This window comes from Peromyscus leucopus, chromosome 22, assembly GCF_004664715.2.
Source record: "Peromyscus leucopus breed LL Stock chromosome 22, UCI_PerLeu_2.1, whole genome shotgun sequence".
Lineage (NCBI taxonomy): Eukaryota > Metazoa > Chordata > Mammalia > Rodentia > Cricetidae > Peromyscus > Peromyscus leucopus.
Genome location: NC_051081.1, coordinates 39,938,039 through 39,956,033, shown reverse-complemented (window position 1 = coordinate 39,956,033; position 17,995 = coordinate 39,938,039). Strand labels below are relative to the sequence as shown.

The 17,995-nt window shown below is 42.1% G+C and overlaps 1 long non-coding RNA gene across 1 annotated transcript in view; it reads left to right on the top strand.

The window, feature by feature from the left end:
- The first annotated feature begins 14,406 nt into the window (after positions 1–14,406).
- LOC119086473 overlaps positions 14,407–17,995 on the top strand; it is a 30,728-nt gene continuing 27,139 nt past the window's right edge. Inside the window, exon 1 of the long non-coding RNA XR_005089759.1 lies at positions 14,407–14,507. This is a non-coding gene — a long non-coding RNA (uncharacterized LOC119086473). The remainder of the gene's footprint in view (positions 14,508–17,995) is intronic.

Below are 17,995 nucleotides of genomic sequence, written 5' to 3'. Positions count from 1 at the left end.
ATCTCAACCTTAACACAAGAGGCACAATTTGGTTCATTCCCTACTTACTTTTGCTCTGCCATGAGTTTCCTGCTTTTTTTTTTTTTTATGACTTTGCCATATACCCATTTCCTCAACTGAAAATGTTTCCTGGTTCTTTTCTTTCCCTCAATTCCTACATTAAATTAAAGCATAAGTACTGTGGATGACCTCTAAAATCAGATCGTGAATTGTGCATTGTTTTCTCTTTAATCATTGCTGAGGAGTGAATCTACAGCCTCACATATCCTCTTATTCTACTTCTCAGCCTCACTCAACCCATTAATATTTTCTTCACCCCTGTTGAAGCCATTGCTACTTTTTTTTAGACTAATGCACCAGCTGCCTAAACAATTTTCCTCTTCCCGTTTTCACCCACTTACAGTTTTCTACCTTGTAGCTGGAATTATCTTTTCAAAATGTCAACCAAGACCATGCCTGGTGGCAAGCACTTGTAATTCCAACACTTGAGAATCAAAGGCAGGAGTATTGCTCTTCCTTTAGGGCCAGCCTGGGCTACACAGCAAGACTCAGTCTCAAACACTGAACCAAAAGCCACAATTAACCACATCATCTTCATGACACACTAATTCCATCTGTGGTGGTTTGAAAGAAAATGGCCCCCAAAGGGAGTGACATTATTAGGAAGTCTGGCCTCATTGGAGGGAGTGTGTCACTGTGTGGGTGGGCTTTGAGATCTCTTTTGCTCAAGCTTCCCTCAGTGTAACTGTCAGTCGACTTCCTGTCACCTGAAAATGTAGGACTCTCAGCTATTTCTTCGGCACCACATCTGCCTGCACGTTGCCATGCTCCCTGTCCTGAAGATAATGGACTGAACTTCTGAAGCTGTAAGTGAGCCACCCAAATTAAATGTCTTTATAAGAGTTACCGTGGTCATGGTGTCTCTTTACAGCAGCAAAACATTCAAACTAAGATGTAGCATTTGTCTTTTTCCCTGGTGTTAATCTCTCTACTATGCATAATTGTGAACTATTACAGCATCCTAAGAATGCAATAGTCTTTCTTTAGCCAGAGCAAATGAACCTGTACTTTGTGCGGGATTTCATCACAATGCTCTAGCTACCTTGATCTTCATTTATTTTCTCAAACACATTACTTGAGAAGAACACCCATTTCAGGTGATGGATTCCATTTCTACATTTGTCTGAAATTCTCTTCCATAATATCGAATTCTCTTCATAACTTGGAGCAAGAACATTATCACTGCTTACGTCTCATAGGAGCTCAGAGCCCTCCTTGTTGAGATTTTCTTTGAAAATCCTACAAGTTATCATATTATCATTCTCTCATACATCACTCAGTAGCAATCCTCTTTGTGTGATTCACCATTTGATGCTTGCCTAACATATATATTTATTTATATTCTTTTTGCCTGGCTGTAATATTATCTCTATAACCCCAGGGTCCTTATCTATCACGCACACTGTGTTATCCTCAGTGCTAAGAGTGGTGCCCAACACCTAGTGCTCAATTTGAAAAACAAATCAATGAATAAAATAACATTTCCAGCACAATTGATTTTTGCTTTGCTTACATGGTCTTTGTAATAACCCAAAAATCATATTTCTCAAACATAATTTACTTTTCTCTCCCCCTGCCCCCCATTTTGCAGATGCTCATTTTCTACCTGGCAAAGCTGTGCTTGTCCCTTTGCTCTTCAAATGTCAAAATATTTTTACCCTGCATGGCTCTAATCAAGCTACGACTCCAACACACACTTTCCATGGCAGTGGTTCTCACCCTTCCTAATGCTGTGACCCTTTAATAGAGTTCCTCATGTTGTGGTGACCCCCCAACCATAAAATTATTTTGTTTCTATTTCATAACTGAAATTCTGCTACTGTTATGGATCTTAATGTAAATATCTGATGTGAAGGATAATCTGATATGCGAACCCCTCCCTACACCCAAAGGGCTTGTGACCCATAGTTTGAGAACCACTTTTCTACTGTGTTGAAAACCAAACCCTGAGTCTCCTCTACTAGGGAAGCACTCTACCATTGAGCCACACCCCCCAGCCCACTGTCCCTTTTTCCAGGAAATCTTTTAATTAATGGTCCTTCTAGGCCATAGAGTTTCTCATCTCCGAATGCTAGACTAGCAAGCAACTTATGTTTCTGCTAATTGTTCACATCCTTCTGAGTGACTCATTGTGTTCTGCCCTTGTCTTATGACTTTTCATTTGCATCTTTATTTAATGCTTGCAAAACCCATATACTTTTCCAGACCCTTGACTCTGAGTTCCTCCAGTTATACTAGAGACTTCAACCTCCTTTAGGATCCAGGAAGACTCTTTCCTTCAAGATGTATTTTTTTTTTTTTAAATTTCATGTATATATGTCTCTCTCTCTCTCTCTCTCTCTCTCTCTCTCTCTCTCTCTCTCTCTCTGTGTGTGTGTGTGTGTATATATGCATGTGTATGTAGGTGGTCAAAAATCAGTTGTGCAGGAAACATTATTTTATTCATTGATTTGTTTTTCAAGTTGAGCACTAGGTATTGGGCACCACTCTTAGCACTGAGGATAATACAGAGTGCATGATAGATAAGGACCCTGGGGTTATAGAGATAATATTCCAGCCAGGCCAAAAAAAAAGCATATAAATAAATATATATGTTAGGCAAACATCAAATGGTGAATCAGACAAAGAAGATTGCTACTGAGTGACGTATGAGAGGATGATAAACTAGAAGAGGGACTTGGAAGTTACAGGCCCTAATGTGTTGTCTGATATAGGTGCTGGGAACTGAACTCTGAGCCTTTCAAAGAGCAGCAAGAACTCTTAACCACTGAGCTATCTCCCTAATCCCTCCACTAAGATTCTTGAGCTGTTTTATAAATGGGGTATATATTTAGGGAGATACATCCGTCAGCTGGATAGATTATCTTGCTCAAGGGCCCATGACCTGAACTGTCTTTGGGTTTCTTTCGTAGGTACCTCCTTCCTTGCCTTGTACTCCAGAGGTCTCATGGATATACATTACACCAGAAAGCACTCATTCCTACTGGATGTCAATGTATCTCATCAGTCTTAATCAGATGGGAAAAAGGAAAATGAAGCAAGGAGAGTGGTCAATGTTTCTCTGCCTAGCACGCTCTCTTGGTTGTAGTACAGTTTGTCAACTCTATGGTTCTTCCTTATCTCCTGGCTTTCTAGAAATACTGTTAGTCCCTTTATTTAACTCCCCTGCTTCTGATAGAAACAAGACTCAACAAATTGTGACTCAATTATGTTTGACCACGTCATCTTTTTATAGATTCAAATTGCTTTGCATCTGACAAAGGAATTTCTGTCTCTGATAGAAATACAGTTTTCAGAAAGAAGACTGATGAATAGCTACCTTACATTTCTTTCTGACTCTTTTCCATGTTCATCACAACTGTTCTAGGGCATGTGACTATCATTTCTCACCCAGCTGATGATCAATCCAAGGATTCCTGTCATTAATTAAGCTGTGCCTTCAATAGACCTTCTCAAGCCTGGTCTCTATACCACATTCAGAGTGAGGTTTATTAGATACAATGCTAATCACACTTCATTGTTATATTAGTTACTTGTCTCATTGCTATGAGAAAAATCCCTGATAAAAACAATAATGGAAGGTTTTATTCTGGCTTACAGTTTTAAGGGATACAGTCACTTTTGGTGGGGGCAAGGTCCTGCAATAAGATCCTGAAGTGGCTGGTCACATTGCTTCCACAGCCAGGAAAGAGAGTAAGATGAATGCTTTTGATGAATGGGACCCATCCTCATTTGAATTTCTTGCCTCCATTAGCCTACTGTAGAGAATCCCTCACAGATATGCCTAGAGACTTGTTTACATGGTGATTCCAAATCCCATCAGGTTGACAAGCAAGGTTAAGTATCACAACCCATCTCTTCTTAAATGCAGAAATACCAAGTTATCACAGGTGTCCTCTAAGGACCCCTCCATGGCCTGAGGAAACACCTCAAACTCAGACTTCATTCACAAGGTTGGTTTGAGAATTCTAGCTTCTCCAGCTCCATTCCTACCATCCTTTTCTTGCTCCATTCACTTCAGTGACACCAGATTTTATTTATCATCCTGGGTGTCCCATATTCCCGGCTGCCGTGAGCCTTTGATACACAAGTCTCCACTCCCAGGAATGTCCTTTTTTGCCTTCCTCTGTGATCTCTTGCTTATTTCCAGATCTTAGTACTTTCTTTACTCAGTATTCCTGACTTTTCTAGCTTGGTCATGTCTCCTCTGTTCCCAAATGTCTTCTCTTCGTAACACTCATTATAATAGCAACCTTACATTTACTGGGGTGGCTAGTGGTGTAATTATATCACTTTTAGCTTACAAGCTCAGTAGATATCATGTCCACATTTACTCAGTCTTACATGACCAGAGCCTGGTAGTGCTTAGAACTTAATAAATATTTGTAAAACACACAAGCATACCATCCTGACCTACTTCTAATGGACAGACTCATATCTACCGAATTTCTTTCCAATTACATTCATTATTCCTTTGATCAGTATTTCTATTTTAATCAAATCAGTAGACAAATCATCATGACAAAAAGAGTACACTTTCATGAAATTATATAAATATTCCACATTCATTTTACAGCAGTGGCAAATGCAGATAAGAAAAGGGAAAAAAAAATCCCATAGATAAGTGCTGTTACTATTTAGGAGTGCATTCTTTCAAGCAACTATTCCTCTGTTATTCAGGAGTCCTTTGGATGCAAGCAGCAGTAAGTGAAGAAAACAGAGTTTGATTAAGAAGTGAATTTATTGGAAGGACTCTAATAAGGTCACATAATCAAACAAGAGACTAATACTCTAATTATAGGAAGGCAAGGAGAGCCACTGGAAGCAGAGTCTCAGATTCCATTACTATTCCCACTCTTTGTCTCTGTCTGGCTGTCCCTTCTATCTGACCAGCTTTATTATGTGTTTCTGCAGGCCAGTCTCCTCTTTGCGGAGGAATGCTAACTCTGCAGTAGAAAAGACTTTCCGATTTTCAGCTTGATAAAAATTCTGATTTGAGGAAGGGGGGATTCTTACTGGCTGTTACCTTGATTCAGATCCTGAACAAGGCAGCTGATAGCACATGAGAATCTGATCAGACTTGGAGGAGGAATAGCTGCAAAATAAATAAAAAAAAAAAATGAACAAACAACTAAATACAGCTAAGAGGACTGAGCCACAGCTCAGTGGTTGAGTGCTCTTCTAGCATGCATAAGGCTGTATGTTCAACTTCCAGCATGATCAGAGAGGAAAAAAAAAAAAAAACGTTTAATAATAGATAATGGATAATAACTATGACAACGTTTGTGCGTGTGTGTGTGTGTGTGTGTGTGTGTGTGTGTGTGTGTGTGTGTGCAGTTGGACATGCATTTCCTAGCATTTCGTCCATGTAATGACTGATACAAGTTAACCATCTTTAAAAGAATTGTTGCATTTTTGGCAACATTGGAGGCCAGGAAAAAAAATCAAGCCTTATCCTGGGATTGGTAGAGAAGGGCAATTTCCATCGCCATCTTAAGTTTGCAGTTGGGGATGCCACCAGTGAATCAAAGGCAGAGGTGAGGAAGCACAGGGCAGCAGAGCCCGCCTAGAGGGAGGCTGAGCAAAAAAAGATCCTGGATTTAGGCCATGAGGAGGAAAGTCATTCAAAGAAGAGGCTAGCAGCCCAAATGAGCTCATTTCTGAGAGAGGAATCAGGAGTTAATGAATAAAGATAGAAGTAGGAATCTAAGGAGATAATTGGCCTTACTAGATAGAAGGTCTCTTGCCGGAACAGTACATCCTAAAAATGCTAATGCAAAACCCCGGAAGATTGGGGCTGCGTTAGATAAGAGCAGGCTCATCAGGGCTATTTGCAGAAAAGTCAGGAAGGGCCCCAGAGAAGGGGTATAAATCAGCAATCAGTCATGAGGAGGATGGGAGATGTCATTCATTTTCCTCAGGCCGCTGCCTCTTCCTGAGGTCTCCTGGGGTTGATGAGATTGCTCACATGCTCTCCCACACCTCACAGCAGTGAGCATGGTGAGGTCCACTTTGTCCTCACAGGCCAGGACTGCTGGGTGGATCATCACAGTGAGAGCTGAGAGGGCCTGTTCTCAGCTGCCAGCCTCACTCCTCCTTGGGTGTGCTCTGCCCCAGGGGGCCTACAACCCTGGTTGGCAGACCAGGCCACTGCCAGCCACCCATTGAGCGCCATTAGCATTATTTAAATACCATTTCACATTTTATACTCTCATGGCAGGTAACATGATCTCAAATTCATGAGGCATCTGCTCTCTCATCCATCCACTCTGGTGATAAGTTTTTAAAGATTTTTTTTTCCTAAAGACTTTAAATTTTAAGCTTTTTTTTTTAAATAGAAGTTTGGGAGACTTTGAAAAGTCATGCTCAGCAAAAAAAAAAAAAAGTAATTTATACTCTCTCTAGTTAATAACCTCTTATGTGCTTTAATAATTTAAACCAATTATCAATGGGAAGGTCTATAGTGTATACTTCAATGATTGCTTTTCGTATATTTCCTCCTTTCTTCCATACCGTATGCCACTTGTCCCCAATGTGTCTCTAATGTCTATTATCTCTGCTCCGCACATAAAATAACTTGCGCTAGCTAGGAGAACATGACCTTGACACTGAGAAAAGCAGTCCTTTAAAGGATAGCTCAATTAAAATCCCGGGCCTCTGTTCCTGATTGGATTTCATTACTATTCATAAGACTGTGCCTCACTGAGTCACGTGCTCACCAGGCCCTCAAGGAGGCTTTCAGAAAGGTGCATTAGAGTTCTCAGTGGGATATCTGCCTGCAGCCTGTAGATAAGGATCAAGAAGAGCTCATCAGCCTGACTTGATTTGAGGAGATTTAAATGTACACGCCTGCCCCTCTGTTAGATGGGTAACACCATGAGGGAAACTGTAGTGAAGTAATAATTGGTGTTGCCGATAGATGCAGTGTGGCTAAGTTGGAACTGATTGTCTGAAATTTAAAAGTGAGTGATCCTGAGCAACTATTTACTCATCTGTAAAATGGGGAGAGTAGTATGTTTCTTGTAAAGTTGACAGGATACATATATATCACTGCTGACTTCATTTTTCAATTTCAACTTTCCTGATGCTGCGACCCTTTAATACAGTTCCCCATGTTGTGGTGACCCCCAACCATAAAATAATTTTCATTTGCATTTCATAACCATAATTTTGTGAATAATTATGAATTGTAATGTAAATGTTTGTTTTCTGATGGTCTTTGGGGATTGAGATCCCAAGGTTGAGACCTACTGGTTTAGATGATTAATAATAACCAGAGAAGCTGATGAGTTACTTTTCTTTTCTTTTTTTTAGACAGTAGTTTTGGTGCCTGTTCTGGATCTCACTCTGTAGACCAGGCTAGCCTCGAACTCACAGAGATCTGCCTGGCTCTGCCTCCCGAGTGCTGGGATTAAAGGCGTGCGCCACTGCCACCTGGCTATACTCAGTGCTCTCAATGGCCAGCGGCTGGTAGAAAAATGTCAAGGTTTGGCTAATACAAGTTTGAAAGTGTGAGGCGGTGAAGAGGGAAAAGTGCATTGGAGCAAACAGGGAATGAAGTATCCTTATAGAGGTACGATGTGGAAGAAGTCACAAACATGTGGGTATGCACGTGGAGTCACTTCGAATACAAAGGACCAACATCTTATCCCGACTCAAGAGACAGGCTGTCTCAGTTAGGGTTAGAATTGCTGAGATGAAACACCATGACCAAAAAGCAAGTTGGGGAGGAAAGGAGTTGATTTGGCTTGTACTTCTACATCAGAGTTCATCATCAAAGGAAGTCAGGACAGGAACTCAAGCAGACAGGAACCTGAAGGCAGGAGCTGACATAGAGACCATGGAGGGGTGCTGCTTACTGGCTTGCTTTTCTACCTTGCTCAGCCTGCTTTCTTATAGAACCCAGGACTACTAGCCCAGGGATGGCCCCACCCACCATGGGCTGGGCCCTCCCCCATGAATCACTAATTAAGAAAATGTCCCACAGCCCAAACTTATAGTTTCTTAATTGAGGTTCCTTCCTTTCTGCTGGCTTTATCTTGTGTCAGTTTGACATAAAACTATCCAGCACAGGTGTAATGGGTAAACCACATTTAATTCTCCAAAAGATAAGATACCTGCACTAACCAGCTGACTAGAATGGGTTTCATGGGCAGAATCTATCCATAAGTTAGGTAAGGCTTTAGAAAGGAAGCCGGATGTATAGTGGTTCAGGTGAGAAGTCCCCCCTAGGCTCATATGTTTGAATGTTTGGTTCCCAGTTAGTGGAACTGTTCAGGAGAATGGCCTTTTTGGAGGAGGTGTGTCACTGGGAGGTGGGCTTTAAGGTTTCAAGAAGACGTACCAGGCCCAGTTGCTCTTTCTGCCTCTATCTTGAGGATCAGATGTCAGCTCTCAGCTACCACCTGCCTGCTGCCTTGCTCCCCACTATGATGGTCGTGGATTAATACTTTGAAACTGTAAGAGAGCCCCAATTAAATGTTTTATAAGTTATCTTGGTCATAGTGTCTTCTCATGGCAAATGAATAGTCACTAAGACAGTGGAGTTATATGCCTTGTGCAAAGCAGTAACTAGTATTTTGAAGGCAATTCCTGACCTTCTTTCCCCCTTGTAACTGGCTCTGTTGCTACATTAAGAATTGCTGTGGAACAATCCTTTTCTACATTATGAATATGTATTACTCTCATCGGTTAAAAAAAAAAAAACCTGACAGGTTGGTAGCTGGGCAGGAAGTTAGGTGGGAAAGCCAAATTGAGAATGCTGGGAAGGAGAAGGGAGGAGTCAGGAGTCACCAGCCAGATGCAGAGGGAGCTGGAGATGAATGTGCCATGCTAATAAAATTACTGTCATGTGGCAGATCATAAATAAGAAATGTGAGTTAACTTAAAATGTAACATGTAGTTAGTAATAAGCCTGAGCTATGGACCATTTCTAATTCATATTCAGCCTCTGAGTTGGTTATTTGGGACTGGGCAGTCGGAACAGGAAACGCTCCTTTACAATGAATAGTGTATGAAGCTGAGCATTTGTAGCATGAACACCGATTACATGTATGTATAAACAAGGAACAGCCTTATAGATAATGCCATAAGTTGAGAGGATTAGATGGGCATAAAACCCTGGTGGTTTGGATGGATGTTCCCAAGTGGCCTCTCCAGCTTCTAGCTACACCTTGAAAACCCTGTCCTCCTGGAATATTGTGGTGACTCTAGACTTGTGGTGACGTCTTAGACTTGGACACTGTCAGCATCAGAAACTAGATCACTTTTACAAGCAGAGTAACAGCTTGTACATTACAGGATTCTTAACAGCATTCTGATTTGTCCCTTCTAAATACCAGCAGTGACTTCTCAATAGTGACAATAAAACATGCTTTCAAACACTGCCAAGTATCCCTTGAGTGAGAGAGAAAATTATCCTGCTGAGAGCCACTGCTCTAGTGAAGTGATAATTAATTGTGGAGACAGATATACCCAGAAACCATTCTACCTGCTGTCCAAAGTCTCTGACCCGAGTTCTGTTGAGATTGAGGTCTATTTCTGAGCCTTTGATTTATTGATATGACCTAGGTACCATGATGTACAAGTTCCATGTCTAAGTCTAGCAGACTCAAGGCAGAGGTGGGAATGTAGTAAATAATTTTCAGATAAAGAAAAATGTGCCCCAAGTTTAATGCCCCCCATTCATTATAACCTTAGTTCAATACAGCCTCTTGGCAATGTAGCATTATCACTGATGTCTAGTTGCATCAGTCTGGGGTAGGTCTGTTTGCAGAAGGCTTGTGTCCGGTGGGTTGCATGCTTGGACTTTTATTGCTGTTTCCAGTGGGCCTCTTTTCCATGCAGATGATGGTGAATTCACCTCTGTTTCTACAGAGGCAGTCATAGTGGTGTATTGAGCAATAGACACATTTCAACAGAGCCAGCCTTAGGCAGCACTGGAGGAGGCTAAATATGTACCTTTTGTAATTGTTCTAACGAACCCATGTTCAGTAGGGGCATTGGAAACTGTCGTTTCCTCTTCCAACATCTGAGTCCATGCTCTGTACCTGTAGGTGAATGCATGACTTTAAAACGCTTTTCCTATGACAGAGTGGCAGCTTTCCAATTTTATCTCTCACTAAGAAGTTTTCTTCCCCCTATTAAATGCTTTTGAAATATGCTTATTTATTTATACATTTATTTATTTATTGCATTGCTGAGGTTGGACCCAGGGCTTTGCGCTTGCTAGGCAAAACACTCTACCAGTGAGTGACAGCCCTAGTCTTGGAAATTGATATTCCTGGCTAAAAAACATTTGGCGGATATCCTGGGTTCTTCTCCTGAGCAGGGCCAGCGCCCACCTTGGGTCTCTGATAAAATGTAGTGATTCTATAGAGTCCAATGTTTGTGGTAGCTCTTGGGTCACAGATTAGCCTGGATCACAATGGTATGAACAAAACCAGGGATGGGGGGGTGGGAAGGAAGCAAACCAAAACAATCAAGGAGGCAAAATAGGTGAGATTATCTGTTATGGTTGCTTCCTTTCTTAATTCAGTTTTTAAATTTCCCCATTTCAGCCTTCTGTTGTCTTCAATGTATCCAACATCACCAGTCTATCAGCACCCAGCTTTCTTAAGCTCAACATTTAAGCCAGGAAGTCAAACTTCTACCAAGACTACATGTATCGAATCTAGAGACACCACAGGTACAATAGCACTTCCAAGGCTCACTCCTTGCTTGGACTTCTGCCTTGTCACTTTCCAGTGGTCTAGTTCCTTTGAGTTAATTCCCTGTCCTTTCTGTCCCTAATCTAGATGAGATTCTTGAGATAAGAACTGAAACCTTGGAAGTGCTACGCTGGGGTATTTAGACCCTCAGGCCATGGACGTCAGTGTGATAAATCAAATTAGTGGGTATCATAAAATAGTTCAAATGTTCAAATTGCGTGCAAACTTTTTAGGGCTGGACTTGATACCCTTGAACTCTGAACTCAAAAGATAGAGGGACAAGGATGCTTCATGACCTCATTTTTAGCTTTAGATGTTGATTTTTAAAAAAAGTGCCATGCTATTTGCCAGAGATGGACCATTGAACTTTCTAGAAATTAATTGTTTCCCTACCATGAACTCCTAAGCCTCGTATTTCTGACTCCTAAGGTCTGGTATTAAAGATGTGGACCGCCATCTCTGGCCACTACCATCCCTTTTAATGTAAAGTGTTCTTTTATGGTTGCTGCTGTTTAGGCATAAATAGAATGAAAAGTACAAGTCTTCCTTCTCAGTTTGTTGTTTGACAGACCCAGTTCTGTCTCTTTCTGTTTAATATGGACAGCTGCAAATCCTGGGTGACTATTGCCCCACAGAAAGCGTGGTAGTCCTAAGAACTGTGAAGCTGAGCATGAAAAGGAGCCCATTATAAGTGACGGAACATGATCTGGGAGGAGGGGAGGGCTAGGTACACCTCACACGACACATGTGTGATTAGATTGCCCTCCCCATGCCAGACAAGCCATCTTACCCATCACTCTGTGTTTTCCCACTCCTCGACATTGATCGGGAGGCAGATTGAGGACATACAATCCAAGGACTGTGTGAACTGAGCTATAAGAATGAAAGCATCACCAAGTTTGCAGAAGATGCTCATTCCTAACCACCATGCTGTCCGTCACCGGATCCAGGGGAAAGGGTTGCTAACTGTAGGTAGTTTTAAGCCATTTGGCTCAGAAGTTCAAAGGACGAAAAACCACAGATGTTTCACTGATAAACCATAAGGACGGGATTGCTACAGAACGTAACTTACGAGAATTAAGGGAGGTCTAAAATGAACATGGAAAATTGGAGCTGCCTTCATTTGCTGAGCCAGCATATGCTGCAGAATAAATAAACTGTGCAGGCAAAGCCCAAACCACACAGAGGCCCCCGGCCCTTGGCAGGCCAGGGTCTCAAAGAGGGATCTGTATATATCGCTTGGCTGGTCAGCGGCAAGCTTGAGTCTACATGGTTTCCCGGGGCCTGGATTGTTGCTGTGTGGCTATCTCTGGGCTCAAGCATCTCCAAGGACTTGGGAGGAAAACCAGAAAGGAGGGGATCACCCCTCTCCCCTGGAACCAGGCAGATGGAAGGGGCTGGTCAGATACTCAGGATGTATATGAGCCTTTTACATCTGGGTTTCTCCTTTCGTTATCATTAACACACATATTTTCACTTGCTGACTCTCATGAGCTCCCTCACTATAAGGAAAATGTTTTTCTCATCATCCGCTAATGAGGACAGTTTGTCCCCACAGTCCCCAAAGAAGCCTACTCCTCCCCCGATTAATCAACAAGTATTTACGGAAGTGCTTTGGCACACAGTTCCATTGCCACCCCTGGGAGTCTGTTCTTCTTCGATATGTGCCCCGGGGCACTCATTCTGCCTTTACTTCTGTTGCAGGTCATTGTATGCCGTGATCATGACAGCGCCACATGGTAGGTCCTCTCATGATACTGAGAACTTTCAAACTCGGGGATTGAATGTGAGTCTAACGCCGAGATGAAAGCCTGGCCTAGGACTGGGTGCTCACTAATGGTTTGGAGAATAGATGAACAGATGAATTCGTACATGGTTCTCATTTCATGGTCACTGTGACGGATAGGAGAGACATGGAAACCACACCCTCTGCTTCTTGGAGCAGTCATTGTGTAGGTCGGATGAGAATAAATCTAGTGCTCAGTGAAATACTAAATAGATGGATGTAGCCAATGCTAGAAGGGTTTGGGGGCATCTATACATTCTGCAGAAAGCAGGCAAAAGGCACCAGTGGAAGGACTTGAGCTGCTTTTGGAAACTGGGGAGTCGTGGTGGTGATATGCTCCTAATTGATAATAGGGATTCCTGACCATCCCAAACCTCTGGCCATTTCCCCAAAGTGATTAGGAGTACAGGGATTATGACTCTGGGGGGTGCCCAGTCGGTGATGAACAGGCTCTTGGGAGGTGTATGAGTAAAAAGAGAATTCATGTTTTTTCTCTGTATAGCTTTGAGCCTTTCCTGGCTCTCGCTCTGTAGACCAGGCTGGCTGACCTCGAACTCACAGAGATCCGCGTGCCTCTGCCTCCCGAGTGCTGGGATTAAAGGCGTGCGCCACCACCGCCCGGCCCAAAAAGAGAACTCTTAAGTTCTTTAAGACAACCTGTCTATGTCAGTTCCCAAAAAGGACAATATCTAAATCTGTGGATAGTCTCACAATCATATAGGTTCAGCCCCATGAGACCTCTTATCTTTTCTTTCTCTTTTGGTTATCCTGGGGACACATGAAGGACACCTGTGGCCGAACACTCTTAAAACAATTATGCATATGTGCAAGACGTGAAGGGAGAAGCCAGAAAGACTAGCACAGTAGAAATATGGCAAATAATACATGATTTTAAGAAAGGCCAGTGGTAGCCCCCACTCCCCCCCCCCATCCCATATAGCTTTTCCTGCTATGGCTGCCCTGGCTTTCAATTGTTGCTCAAAAAACCAAGCACTATCTACTATATCCACTTAAATCCAGGATTGCTTATGCTATCATCAAGCCCAGATCTAAAACCAGGACCAAGACTCCAAAAGGAGGCTTTCCCTGCTCAATCCTTTTCTTCTCTATGTATGTACCAGGTCTGGTGCTTTACCATACCTGGGGGGGAAGTTCATGTGCCATTCTATGGTACATTAGTGATACCCCAACCCACTTACCATGTCTCCTATCACAGAGAGAAACAGAATCCCCCGTCTCCCTTTCTTTTCTTTTCTTTTTTCAGAACCTTATGGATCCTGTAGGTGATGTATTTATAGGAATTTTTGAGAAGGATTTTTGAAAAGACTTTGAGGGATTTCAAAAAACTCATTAAAGGAGAGAAAAGTTATATATTATATTAATACTATCCCTAGGTACCATCCACATGATTCTGGAGAATATTCTGGGAATCCAGGAGGATGTGGAAAACTATCTTATGATTCTTCATTATGGGGCCATCAGGGCTTTTCCCATAGTTTCCTGTGGTGGGCAGAACTGCTGTGTTTCTTTTAGGAGTGGTGTTGGACTTGAGAGAGAAACAGTCTTTCTAGTGTAGCAATGACTTCCCTGCAGAGTTGAGCCTTTCATGCTGTTCAGCCCACATTCTTCTTCAGTCTTGGGCTATAGTACACACCGAGGTTTGCTCAGTCACTTGCAGGCTAAGGCCTGGGCTAAAGGAAATCAGACAAAGTTGAGGAAACCAGACTCTACTTAAAATAGGATATATATATCTTCTGTCTAGTGTTCATTTTTATGTGGTTTCCATGGGGATCATCATCTGGCAGTGTGTGTTGTCAGTCATTGTTAGCACATAGTGCTGTCTTTCAGCTAATGGGCTGAGTGAGGGAGAGGGCAGCTGGGCTCCAGAGGGACGAGACAGAGGCAGAGCAAGGAGCCCTAGGGAAAGAAGTGGACAGATGGCCTTATCAGTGGTATGACTCCAGGAATACCTGTGAATTTCTGTGGACATAAAGAACAGACCAGAGAACAGAAGTCTTGGAGGGAAAGGTCTACTGGAGCACAGCTCTCCCTAGTGACCCCACTTGTCTCTTTTTATATCTGATGGCCCTCCTTTGTGTCCTCCTAGAGATACTGGTCTCTTCAATTTCTGGAAGGAAAGGCCCCTGGCAACTCACAATGATGAGCATTAGACATGATGTGTTTTAGATGACATAGTTCAGGGAAGAGTTTGGGTGGGCTCCATCTATACCCGGGTCTTGTTTTTCCCCTGTGATAGGGAGGACTTGAAGAAAGAGGTGTCTAAGTATTCTGGTAGCTAAGATGCTCTACAAACCTCCGTGTCTTGCAATAAATCATAGTGGGATACTGGGGAGACATGGTTTATGTCGAAGTATGGTTTCTCTAGTAGAAAAGTCTAGACATTATGGAGGAGTAGAGTCCTATTCCACAATAGTTGGCTCCACACAAGGTTCTTGGGGTTCAAAGTCGGAAGTAGAAACCAGTGCATCTATTGTGGGCAATACACACTAGTGGTAATTTATTATGCCATTAATTGGCCCATCTATTCAAGAACTATATCTTTTTAAAGTTGGGGTTGAGGTATTGCTACATTCTCCAGGCTATTCTCAAACTACTGAACTTAAGTGTCTTCTTGTTGCATCTGCTTCTACAAGCATGTTCCTGGCTCAGCTAATGTTCTTGAATGTCTGTTGGGACTGCCTCTCAGTTGGGGATCTAAGAAAGAAAAGTCAAAATCAATCACAGTCCTTGCCCTGGAGGAGCTCACCCCTCCCTATCCTGGCTAGTTTTTAATTATCAGCTCGCCACAACTTAGAGTCAGTCGAGAAGAGAGCCTCAGTTGAAGAATTTTCTAGAACAGGCTGACCTATGGTCATGTCTATAGGGATTATCTTGATTGTTAGTTGGGGTGTGGATACACTCCCCAAATGTGGGTAATAACATTTCATGAGCTGGGCCTGAACTGGGTAAGAGTGAAGAAAGCCAACTCAGGTCAAGCAGGCAAAGAGCATGGATGTACTAATCTCTCTTTACTCTTACCTATGGGTGTGGTATGACCAGCTCCATGGAACTCCTGCCTCTGTGACTTCACTACAATGGTGATCTGTAACCTAGAATTGTAAAGCAAATAAGTTCCTTCTTCCTCAAGGTCACCTTGGCCAGTGTGCTTGCTCAGAGCATTGTAAATGAAAGGAGGGTAGCCTGTTACTAGGGAAAGAACTATAACTGAGGTGAGTATGGCCCTAGAGGAAGTTCCCTCCCGGGCAGAGGGTTTCCAGTTCTCTGTGTTAAGGTCTGATTAAATAAGACCAGAGGTAATGGAGAAAGGCCTGTGAGACCAGTAAAGCACAGAGACCAGTTTTTCTCAACCTTCCTAATGCTGCGACCCTTTAATACAGCTCCTTGTCTTGCGGTGACCTCAACCGTCAAATTATTTTCCTCGCTACTTCATAACTGTAGTTTGTTACCATTATGAATTATAATGTAAATATCTGATATGCAGATGGTCTTAGGTGACCCCCTGAGAAAGGGCCCTTTGACTTCAGGCTGAGAGTTGCTGATTGAGAAAAAAACACTGCTTCTTCCATTGTGCCTCCACGAGATGACTTGAGAGCAAAGATCAGGAGATGGAAAGTGCCAGTGGACTCCCTTCTCTGCCTTCCACAAGGGAAAAGGTAGATAGGGAGACCCAGGCCTCAAAGAATAGCCAAACCCGGATCCAGTGTCCCTCACTGTTTCTGCCATGCTTTGTGGCTTTGTACATCTTGTCTGGGGTTCATTCTGTAGTTTGTGGACCCTGATTATCCATAATAATCATAGTAATTAATAAAACCTTTTAAAAGAGACTTTAATCATGCTTGTGCTTTGCTTCCAAACACATAATAAAAAGGAATTACTTATAAAAGTGACAAATTTATTCCTAATTATACTATTATTTTGTTATGCAATACAAGTAGAGTAATCTTTGAAGCTGAAAAAATGTCTCACACAGAATTAATTAGAATAGTACATGGTTTGGAATTAGGCAATTATTTTATTGATATTTCACAACTAAAATTTTAAAGAGTATCTCAAATATTTTCATTATTGCTGGTAAATAGTTATTTTAAACACTTAACTTGTGTGAGTTCCAAAGATAAGCTTTGGACCATTGGGGGGCCTTGTAAGAATATCTTTGATCTGAGGGAAATTGTACAAGATACTATTGGAGTTTAATTCTGTTGCTGTGAAAATACCGAGACCAAAAACAATCTATGAAGGGGAAAGGATTTATTCTAGCTTACAAGTCACAGTCCATCATCAAAAGGGATGTTAGGGTCAGAACTCATGTAGGATCGTGGAGTTGAAACAGTAGAGGAATACTGCTTGCTGCCTCATTCAGGCTCATGCTTAGCTAGCTTTCTTATCTAGCTCAGGACCACATGCTCAAGTAATGGTGTCTCCCATAATGGGCTGAGCCCTTAAATCAATTAACAGTCAAGATAATTCATCATAGACATACTCATAGGGCAAATTGATTTGGAAAGCCCATCAGCTGAGATACCCTTCTTAGGTGTCTCTAACCTGTGCCAAATTTACATTTTAAAGCTTGCTAGGATAGACACCAAGAATCACTGTGGCCCAGATGGCCACAAGCAAGGAATTCATTTATTATAATACACAGTAAGGAAAAGGTTGTGAGATGTAAAAAGGGGTCTCTTGAGTAAGTATATTACCTGCCCAGATAGAACCCTTGTGCTTAGAAGGGAATATTCGTGAAAGTCTCCAGCAGCTAGCTCCTAGTTGAAGACCTGAGAAAAACATCACACAGGTTACAAAGTAATTTGCAAGTTAAGACTGTAATTCTCATTCCTAGACTCTCCATTGGTGAGAGTTTCTATACTTTATAAAATACAGTAGCTTTTCAAGTAATACTTATTCATAGTGAATGTCCTTTCCCACTGCCTTATGAGCCAATCATAACAGAAGCTTCTTTATTTTTGCTATAAAATAAATACCTCAAGAACCCTGTCCTATGTTCCACACTCCTCTATATCCATGCTTGTGAAACTCACCTCCTTTCTTTGCTGGGCCTAGTCTGCAGATACCTCAAAGAGTATGCTTTCTTTTAGACTTGTGCTTTCCCATCACTTAGAATTAGGTTTACAGTACAAGCATTGTGCACACCTATTTGGAATATACACAAAACTCACAGCTCCTGGCCAGAATTCAAGAGAGTCTGTACCTAGGAAGGAGCTACATGCTAGATGTCAGATTTCAAAAGGTGTTTGGGAGAAAATACCTATGAGTCTCACCATACAAAACTTCCCTGGGCCTCAGTTGAGTATAGATTTACCCATCTACTGACTCATCCTGGGCCACAGCTTGGAGTCCTTTGCCAGAGCAGAAGGTCTCCTTGAACACTGGGTTATTAAATAGAAACATTGTTTGCTGGCCATCT